This window comes from Pipra filicauda, unplaced genomic scaffold (genome assembly GCF_003945595.2).
Source record: "Pipra filicauda isolate LSUMZ 115617 unplaced genomic scaffold, ASM394559v2 scaffold81_size6448238_pilon, whole genome shotgun sequence".
In the NCBI taxonomy this organism is placed as follows: Eukaryota; Metazoa; Chordata; class Aves; order Passeriformes; family Pipridae; genus Pipra; species Pipra filicauda.
The window spans coordinates 3,822,780-3,834,014 of record NW_024104998.1 but is presented as its reverse complement, the minus strand read 5'-3'; the positions used below and the strand labels follow the sequence as shown (position 1 = coordinate 3,834,014).

At 40.4% G+C, this 11,235-nt stretch overlaps 1 pseudogene; it reads right to left on the bottom strand.

The window, feature by feature from the left end:
- Positions 1-5,119: 5,119 nt before the first annotated feature.
- LOC113987095 lies at positions 5,120-10,918 on the bottom strand (annotated as a pseudogene).
- Positions 10,919-11,235: the final 317 nt, after the last annotated feature.

Here is an 11,235-nt window from a genome sequence, read left to right as displayed (position 1 = left end):
TTTTGAAAAAATCTCTTCCTGAGGTCCAGCCCAAGTTCTCTTTGTGTTCTTGTTTGTCAGGTGTATTTCATGGGTCTGAAATCAGTCACTGGAACATTGTGACCATAACTGAGCTCTTTGTATTTCCCAACTGACTTAATGATGCTTCGTTTCCTGAGCCCTTACAGGATATCACTTGTTTGCGAGAGGTATACAAATGTTCAGATGGCATATAGAATACACATTTATTGAAATCTGGATGTCAATATATCACTATTGGGAGCTACGATAAGTTATATTCACAAAGGAAAGTTACTTTTCCTGTTTTGTTATTGCTGGTAATTCTAACTATTGGTGAAGTATCATCTCTGCATATCCCTTGCTGTGGGCACCATGCAAATTTAGCATCACTCTAGAATGTTACTTAGGTAATGCTGCCATCTGGACACTTTGGAGAAGCTTACTTCAGAGAAAAGAGTTATTTGCTCCAGAGAAAACAGTTCTTACTTGTGGAGGTTCAGCTCATCACCTTTGCTGAGATGAAGGAGGCTCCTAGCTCAGCAGCTGATATGTCTCAGAGCTGTAAATGTGGGCTGCAAAGTTCAGGCATATCTCAGAGCACTTGATATGCTCAGTCTTTGTTTACTATTTTAAGCTTTTATTTTTTTTTAAGTTTTAGTGGAATTATGAGATTCCAGGTTTGATGGTCAAGCCTTAACCTTGGAAGCCTCTTTTGAATGGGCTTGTCCTGATGGTCTCTCTTGGACTGGTTGTTCAACAGTTTACTCAATAAAGGAAAAGATTAATCACACTGAAGTCACCCATTTAGTAACGTTTAATCATGCTTTGCATATTATTCAGTTCTGTGGAGTTGCTAGGTTTTTCCTGTTTTCAGAATAGATAAAAGGAGGTGTGAGTAACATTTGTATTATGCACTTTTTAGTTATCTTTTAAAACTATATAAGGCCTATATTCCAAGTTATCCTGGTGAATATCTGGAATAATTTCTTTGGGGCTAATGAAATTAAAGTAGTGAAAAACAAAATGTGGTATTAGAATCTAGCACAACAAGCTTAAAAATATTGGAATAATTAATCACAATAAAGAAGAATCAAGTGTTAATTTTCTTTCGCAGGCACTAAAATGGTATTCTAATCAACATTAGCTAAAATTAGAAAAATAACCCCATTCTGGATGAGTGGTTGCATTGCTTGCAAGCTGCTTCACAAGGAGCCATTATATACATTCATTTGAAAGTGACTTGTTTCCACATTCTTGCTCCATCTTCCTCTTTAAGTTACATTAGTTAAAATTCTCCATAAAATTAAAATGTGGTGTTAAAGTGAGGACTAGAAGTGCTTACTGGAATGTATTTTATTCCGTATTACACTGCCTTGAACCTAGAATAATTGTAGCAATGAAATAACTTCAGATTTATGATTTATTTTATGCCACTTTCAGTCAGAACACATTCTGAATTTAGAAAGTGTGATTCTGATGTCATTTACAACTTTCTCATTCATATTAAGAGACACTGATGTGTCTCCAACAGAGAAAATCCAACTTGGGCAAGACTTTGCTGTTATGGAAAGTCATTTGTGTTTAATATGCTTTTGAGATGTAATATAGTCTTGCTGAAAGATTTTCTACTTAGAGACCCCCAAACTGCTGGAATCCTTTGTGTATGGTTCAGCCAGGTCTCTAGTTTTTGTCTTTCCAAAGCAACTGGGAAGTGGATCATTGGGAGGAGGGTCTCCCCTGCCAGGGGAAGTTGTTCGGCACAGGACTCTGCCAGCGCTGCCACTAATAGCGAATGAAATTTGTGGTGGGATAGCTGAAGGATGAGAAAAGCACACGGAAGAAGAGCATAGTGGTATCTGGGTAGATATTATAAAGGGAATGGGAAGAACTGTTCCAAAAATTGCTCTTGGGTTATACTGCTTTAAAGCATTATGACTGATTGCAGCTCTGAGGAGTGCTTTTTGGTATTTTCACACATCTCCCAAATTGCCTAGCACTAGTTCCAAGGGCCATCACTGCTTTGTGGGAATGGAACAGTGTTTCAGAGACAAATGGCACTTTTTTGCTTTATCATAATGACAAGCATTTTGGGGATAGGAAGAGGCAGGACTGAGAGCTTCATGTATTACTGGGGAAGTTAAGCATATACATTTTATAACAGGCAAGAATCTTCCACTCAGTGTTCTAGGAAGTGCAACTGTGTGTTTCTAAAAAATGCAGAAACATGCCTACATTCACCACCCTGCAGCCTGATTTTAAGGCATCTCCTGATGCATCTTAGGTTTTGGAGAGCTGTACAAAATCCATGTGTGTTTTTCATGCTGAGACGGATTGTGTGGGATTCATCTCACCTACCTTTGTAAATTCCAATAATTAGGTTCTTTCTGTAGTCAGTGGAAGCAGAGTGAAACCGCTGGATTGCATTTATCTGCTCATAAGATAAAGTGAATTGTTTTCTCAAGCAACTTGTTTTTCTTTATTGACCAGACAGGCAACACAGAGGACAAGCTAGCTCTTATGTAGCTACATTCAGTTGAAAAGTAGTCTGCTCACATTATACCACATCCCAAAGGAAAAATGTACCCACTCACTGTCTTAGTATCTTCCCTTCATAATATTGAGTAAAAAGTATTTAAACTATGAGGAATCTTGCGTTTGCCAGAACCTTGAGGTAGAACTGCACTACTACTTCTGTGAAGGTGTTGGCCAAAGGGTTCTTAGTCTCCATGGGCTGAATTTTAGGACATAAAGTCTAAACTAGAACAAAATCCCTCCCATCTGCTTGGTGAAGCATTCTAAGTGTAAAGATGCAAAAATAAATTTTTCCCTTCCTCAGTAGATTTGTGCAGATGGGATCTGTTTACTTCAGTTTTGTTTTCTCTTTTCTACATCTCTAACCCCCAGAGAAAGAGCAAAACTAAACTAATTTCAGGGTAGTTCAGGCTAACGTGGCTGGAAACCCTGGAGCCCCTTTCTCCCATGAAACCCACAGAAGTGACTGCTGAAGTGACAGACCCTGACTGTGCCCCTGACTCCAGCCTCCCTGCTTTCCCGCGGCTGACCCGCCTCCCCCCCTGCCCACTAGCTGTACCTGCCTGCTGCCCCCCAGCCCAGACAGCACAGCAGAAACAAGCATCATTCGCATCCCAGATGAGAATAAGAAAGTAGGATTTCTTGAGAGAGCTAGCATACATACCTGAGAATATTTTCCTATCAATTACATTCACTTACATGCTATCTAGCAGATGTTGCTGACCTGTGGCCTGGCAGGTTTGTTAGATGTGGAAAATATCACCATTATAATTGCCTTCAGTATATCATCTTTGTTCCTGAGTTCAGCAGAGAAACCAAGATCACAAGAATTTTCCGTACAAAATCTGTCCAGATTAAAAACAGAAGAGTCAGTCAAAATGGTGTAGCAAGCTTATTTATTTGTATTTTTGGTGCTTGATGTCTGACTAAGGAGCATACGTAAACCTTCTGTATTCTATGGCCATTGAAATGCAAATACTTCTTTTATTCTTTCTCAGACCAATATTTTCCTGGCTTAAAGACAGGAACAATCTGCATAGATAAAGTTCCTGCATAGGTAATGAAAGAAATGGAGTCAGAGATTGCTATAAATGAATGATGTTGTCATTATTCATTGTGTTTAGATTTTCTGTTCTATTGTATGTGAAACCTCTATCTCCCTGCAGAGGGAGTTCAAAGTGTGAGAGCAGCTAGCTAATGTTTAGCAATTAAAAAAAGAATTGTTGGTAAATAGAACTCTGAAAATCATAAACAGATATTTGAAGATTTAACTGTTAGTAGAATTGCTTGCTATGTAGAAGTATATGTATAAACATATACTTCTGTCTATATTACCTTGTGCTGAGATTAAATATAACCTCTCATATCATGCAGTTATTTAATAACTTTTACATCATAGAGTCAATCACAGAATCAATTAAAGGATCAATCACAGAATTGTAGAATGGCTTGAGTTGGAAGGCACCTTCAAGATCATCAAGTTATAAGCCCCCCCCACAGGCAGGGACACCTTCCACTAGACCAGGGTGCTCAAATCCTCATCTGTCCTGGCCTTGAACACTTCCAAGGATGGGGTATTCACAATTACTTTGGGAAAACTGTTCCAGTGTCTCACCACCCTCAGAGTAAAGAATTTCTTCCTAATACCTAATCTAAACATCCTCTCTTTCAATTTAAAGCTGGTGATATTTTTGGTAAAAAAAAAATAAATTACAATTTAAATGCACATTGTTCTACTCCAACAGTAAAACTACTGGAGAGAGTAATGGACAGATCAAGGCATTTAACATGCTCAAACACTTATAAAGAAAGGAACAAATGCAGTAGAAAGCATTAGGACAGAGTGTCTTTTTCCAGGACGTCCACTTGCCATCACGACAGACATGTTGATCTGCTTGTGAAACATGACACATAAGTCATGATCAGAAGTGCTGCTGCCAGCAGAACCTCCCTATACAATGTGGAGGTAGTTGCTACAGGTACAAATGCATAGGCATTCAGCTTTAGGGGAAAAAAAATGTTTCTTCAGTACTTTAGCAACATGGAATGGGCAGAAAAATCCATTTTTAAACATATAGCATCTTTTGCTTGGAACAAAAATTTTTATTGTCAAGTGGCCATACTCACACACACACTCACACTGCTGGATATCTACCAGCTGAAGTTGGCAGCCCAGACAGTAGAAAGGTTTAGCACTTACTGGAATACCAGTCTAGTGTCCAATACTTGAGCCTAATCGGTAAGCATTAGGGTGAACCATGCTAGTCACCAACAGTTTCAGAAGGGCAGACAGGAAGAAGTTTATCTTATGGCTCACCCAGTCATCCATGTAAAGATTGGTTTCTTACTGTCTCAATGAGCACAACTTTTACCAGAAAGTGATTTTTCAAGGTGGGTTTTCTTGGTTTTGGTTTTCTTTGTTATTGTTGTTGTTTGTTCATTAGGGGGGGTTTGGTAGTTTTTTTTTTATTTTTATTTTTATCTCAACATTCTTATGAATAGCTATCCAGAGCTGTCTGGACTTTCAGTTGTTCTGCAACGGTAGAATTTCATCTTCAGTATGCATTTCATCTTCAAAAAAGAACTGTTAGTCAGAATCCAAATCTTGAATCTTATTATATCCAAATTCCTTTGGAACCTCTTGTCGAGTATTTGTTTCATCTTGTTGTGTCCTGAAAGGGCTGTCCTGGACAGTTTGCTCTGAGGTAGCTGATGTTTGGGATACCCTTAAACCTTATGATAGGCTGAATGGCCCATAAAAAGGAGGGAGAGGAAGGAAAAAGGAAAGAAGGAGGTGAAGGAAAGAAGGAAGGAGGGAGCAAAGGAAGGAAGGAAAGGGAGAAGGGGAGAGAAAGAAAGAAAAGAAAGGGAGAAGGGGTGAGAAAGAGAAAGAAAGAAAGAAAAAGAAAGAAAGAAAAAGAAAGAGAAAGGAAGGAAGGAAGGAAGGAAGGAAGGAAGGAAGAAAGGTTCTAGCACTGTCTCTGGTCTGGTTCTTTGGGATGGTGGGTGCACACCCAGCCCCTCTGAGTTGCACTATTTATAGACTAGTCTCAGCCCATGTGCATTTTGTCATTCTCAAACTTTCTAGAAAGAGTTTGGGAAGGTCTCTGGTGGTTTTGATCCCCCTCCCCTCTGTCAGAGATGCAGGTGCAATGCTGTCTCAGGCTTGTTTTTTGAGATAAGAAAGTTGTCCCCAGCAAAGCGCTATTCTGCCTTTGCAAGATCCGCTTTTCTAACCTTATCTGGTGGGCATGGTAACATTCTTTTCCTCTTCTGAAAAGTGTTTTGGACATTAACTCTTTTAGATTTTCAGTTTCTCACACATGTTCTTCTCCTGTAACATTAGTTTTCATCACTGAAGGTCTCTCCAGACTCTTGTCCGTCACCATCTTCCTCAAGTAAGAATTCATCTTCATCAGATGTCATCAGATAGTCATTACACCAGTTATTTTCATAACTTTTTGCATTTTCATATACATCCTCGGAAACAGGATCATCATTCTTCTCTATAGGGCTGTTTAAAAAGGATATTTGGGATCTAACCAAGGGCTGATGTTTCCACATAGTAGATGTCATAAATGTGTTCATCTTCTTGTTCACAGTGTTCTTTTTTCCATCTTCAGAAACATCTAAATGCTCATGTGTCATCTCTACTGCATTGCAAAGAATCACATCTGGATCAGTCTTCTGTAGGTTTGCAGTCGTTATGCTGTTGTCTCCCACCATCTCCTCTTCTTGTACAGTATCAGACAACTGGAATTTCTCATAGCAATCTGAATTCTTATCAACAGCACCGCTCTCCTCTTGTGAAGCATCTCCTTTTGCTTCAGAGTCTGATATGTCACCTTCAGTTGAACCCTTGCCATTTATGACAGGTGCAACTGTTTCAGTACAATCAGGTCAATAGCTGACTATTACATGGATGCAGTTTTCCTTCCTTTTCAGTTGCTTGGAAGAACAAAGTTCCCGAATTATTCGCTGAGTGCTTCCCAAAGAAGGTCACAGATTTTGAGCTGCTTTGTCGCCCGCGATCATGTCCTTAACATATTTCTGAACTGGTCCGTTCTTGGAGGACACGATCACCAGGAGCTCGAAAAGGCTTCTTTCTACCATCTGGGCACCACCACACTCTGTGCACAGCTGCTTGCAGGTGAGGAGCAGAGCCTCAGCCAGCTCCATCCCTCCACGCTTAATGCACAGCACCGCTGCGCACTCCCTAGCAATCCACAGCTACATCACAGCATTTGGTACACTTTCAGTAGGAAGTATGTATCAGATGAAACTACGTACTGATGACAGCGTAATTTAAAAGTTCTTGCAGATAGCTCCCACTCTCCTTGGGACCCCATGACTGCATGCACACAACTGGTTTGGGTTACTTTTTCCTCTTTTTGTATCCGATGGGAGTTCTTTTTGTCAGCTTGACCTGCAAAATTTGGAAAGGAAGAAACTTGGTTTCATGAGGCAGACGAAGTTTTGTATCATGCTGTTCATAAGTGTGGGTAGGTTAGTCTTTAGGTAGACCCTGCATTTCCCTTGTGAACAAGTTTCTGATCTTGTTCATTGCCGTATCCATGCAGCTGGAACTCACGCTGACAATCTGTGACAGAGTCCTGGTGGGTTTGACAGGGAAAAATAAGGAGGCCCAGCTGCTTACATCAGGTCAAGCATAAATTGGAGTAAACATCAGCAATCTCAATACAGTTAACAGCATATCAACTTGCAAATTAGAGACGGAGAAAAAATATTTTGTGGGAATAAAAATTGATGGGAAAGCCCCATAACCTCAACTCGTGCAGTGTCTTGCTGAATGCAAAAATCATTATCAGTTTCCTCCTGAAAATGAAAACCCAGACCAGCAGGTTTAGACACATGTATGTGTATGTGGCTAGAAGCTTCTGAAAAATTTCTGAAAAATTCCCCCAAAGCTTGGCTGAAACCTGCCAAAAATTTTTCAAACCCAAGAAAAACATAAACAAACAAACCCTAATTTTGAGTGCAGCAGATACTACAAGTGAAAGTGCTATTGACTCTCAAATCTGATAAACGGATGGAAACTTTTCAAGTAAGTCTTCTGGTGAGAACAGACTCAGTCAACCTACCAGGGTACTACCTTCTCCTTGAACTGCATTGGCCCCAGTTGCACTGTAACACGTGGCAGGGAAGAGACATAAGGCCTTGAGGCTCCTTACAGGGTGGGAGTGAAAGCAGTAAAACATGGAGCCAGATATACATTGCATTTGCAAGATAGGAAGATAAGGAAAGAGTCTTATTTTCACCATACGCTTGATTGACTTCGTCCCTGGGTAATAAGGGTAACACGAGTATCAGCTTCCCCTGAAAACTTGTGAGGCTGCAGAGCAGAATCTTACTTCTCAGTTTTAGGCAGTTACTTGATCACCATTTAACCATCTGAGGTGGTTGCCAATTTAGTCACTTCTGAGGGACTAAATTAGGGATTATTTAGGGAGTTTTTCTCCCTGGATATAGCTTTTACGAAAGCAACATGCATGACTAATTACAAGGTAATAAAAGCTGGAGACTGAAATTTACGGAAAAGCTGAAAAAAATCTTGTCTTTTGGTATTTTTTTTACACAGTAAATCGTGGGTAAGCAGATGTAAAATGAGCTTAGGTCATCTTGGCAGTTAGTGTGGTGATGTTGATTATCATGTGTTCTTTTGCCTCAAGCTTTCCCATTTGCACTCCAATTTTGCAGTAAGCCCCTGTATGTGTTTGTTACCTGGGCAATGCTCAGAGCTGCAGGCGCAGAATCAGCCTGAGATAGAGCTCTTCTCCTCTCATGAATGGGCTTTTTTAAGCATCTGCTTTCTGCATTGATATCCCACAAGATATCAAGGCAAGGTCACACAACAGCTTTGATTTTGCCTTTTAGCTAGTGTCTGGGACCCAGCATGTGGGAATATTACCTAGACTGAACAGGTCGACATTTCTGCTCTTGAGGCAAAATGGAAACTCTACTATAAAGGGAAATCAGAACTGTTTTGGAGACACAGAGATTAATAACAATATTACTGCCATTTCTGCTGCTGTTGAGAAAATGTCTCAGGACCTCCCATGATGACATCCAGACAGCATGGAGGAAAAAGAAATCCCCAGTTTTTATGCACAGTGGACTGAAACTTGTTTGATCATTGAAAGAGAAAATAGATGTGAAGAGGGAGGCTGAAAGCAGTTGGCAACTGGAAATGGGAGAGGCAGCCCAAAGACACTGCAATGCTGGATCAGCATTGAATACTGTGGTGACATGAGGCTCACCCCAAGGTGGCTACTAGATGTTTACTCACTGCTTTAGCAGGTTTTCAGTCCTGGTTTCACTCTTAATACTTCCTGTGTTAATTAGTTTAAAGCTAGCTTGGCTACATTAACAAAGGCTCCATATGCTGAAGCAACTGCAATGTCAATCAACCTGGAATGGGTGTACAGGAGTTGGAGACCAGATAAGACTGAGCTTGACTGAGAAAACTGAAGAGACTAAAAGGTGGGGCCGGGAATGGATGAGATAAGAAATCTGGTGCAGAGGAGAACAGACAGGAATGGGCAGTGAAGAGATGCTCTCTGACTGGGTGTGATGCGGTAAATGTGCAGTGATGCTGAGCAATGCAGAAAGTGCAAAACGTGAAGTAAGTCTTCTATCAGTGATCATTGCTCATCCAAGGCACAGAGTGTACTCCTGCCCTGTGAAAAGAGCTGTGTGTGAGCATGTAATGAGAGACTATATCATGAAAAGTGCACAGAAAGAGGCTTCATGAAGGCTACACAGGGAATCTTAATCACAGACTTTCTTGCCTTTGAAGCAGAGTTGCCAGCCACCGTGTTCATTCTCACAGGTTTTTCTGTCCATTATAAGCTCCTGTAAATTGTCAGTAAAAATATGCTGTATGTTTTTGGATGTAAGTGAAAAAATCTGTAACAGGGAAAATTTCTACATATCTCATGGAAAAATGGCTGTACAAGTTTTTTGTTTGTGTAATTTTTTCCTGGAAGAGTTCAGTATTGAAAATGTCTAGAGGCAGAATGTCAGAAAAAGTGGCTTATTGAATGATGATAATGTAAGGAAATTTGCTTGTTGAATAAAAACCATATTCCTCTAGAAGTTGAATCTTTTTCTCTATAATTGTTTGTTGGTTTGTTGGAAGGGTTTTTTGGGGGGAGTGGTGGTGGTGAAGGTGAATTCTTTATCTTTTCACCTCCTAAAACAGGCATTGTAGTAGACAGGATAGTATATGCCTTTCTCATATAACTTTTTTTTTAACATGGTGAATTAAGTCTGCTGATCAATAGCTCATTGAGTTCAATAGATAGATTTGACCTTTCTCTTTTGGTTGAGATGCTAAATGCAAACTCTTTTCATTTATATATTCACAATTAATGCAGATACTCTGCTATCTACTCTTTGATAGTCTGTGCTATCTACTATCTAATAGTCTATGTGAGAATAAAACCTGATTTGATATTACACATAACATCAGCAGTATGAAGAGTTGTGATATTCAAATAAAAAATGAGACTGTTTGAATACCTTTGAATAGCTTGTAGGAAAGTGCATTATATATAAAATAAAAAATAAGGAATTTACCCATAGATTTCTAAAACTTTCCTGACATGCAATGCCATATAAAACTTTTGGCCTTTATCCCCAAATATTGTCTATGTGAAAATTCAGCTAAATCTTTTGGCATATGGAAGTCAACAAAACATGACATTACAACTCATTACGTTGCTAGTTTGCTTTCCAGAATTTTGTGAAAGACCCTCCTCAGAAGACCCTCACTAGAAGACAGAATGGAAACATAGGGCAAGGTAGCTCAAACAATTGCAATGCCCAGCTCCCCATTGCCATAGGAGTCCATCATACCATCACCATCCATGAACTTACCTTGCTCCAACTTGAAAGTCTCCTGGCCTTCATGAAACTATGCCAGTACCTCAGCCTGATCTAGATGCTGACAGTCATCCTGGGGAATGACGGTCCTAGCAAGACCAGCTTTCAGAAGTCCAGGAGACCAGCAGTTACCTGGAGACCAGAGGGAATGTCTGGAGCAAAGATGTACCCTTAGTGATAGAGGATCAAGTTAGATCAGGTACAACAGGATCAGACTAGACAATATTTAACCTTCAGGACATGCTGTCTCTCCTGAGGGACACAGAACATCCACCAAGAGGATATTCAGCTTGTGGCCAGAAGGAGAGCCTGTCAGGAGCTGAGGGAGGTTGTCAGCAACCGTGGGGATGTCCATGTGGGAAGCCAGTCTGCATGCCTCCTGGCTGTCATCCTGAAGGTCAGTTCTGGAGGAGAGTAGCACAGAGAAACATTTCTCTTGTTGTGTTGGAGCACTTCCTGAAGGAGCTAGGGATTGCTCCATGGGTGACTGATATCAGAAGGGGAGACAAATCACAGCATCCCAGCAAAGGTCGTCCCTCTGCTGTAGATCAGGTGTGGTCAGAGAGCCTTCCCTTGAGGTGGGATTAGATGAAATGAGGAGCCTGGAAACCAGGCTGTGCTGTTTTCCAGAAGCTCAGGAGCACCAAAAGCTGGCTGAGGGCACTTGAAAATCTACACAGCACTGCTTCTAGATTCCACCTGCCTTAGGAAAGCCTGGGTGATGTGTTGGCAACATCTAATTTCATGGATAATGCAAACCAATCCAAGTGCTCTATTTTTAAGAGCAAGGTAGAAATT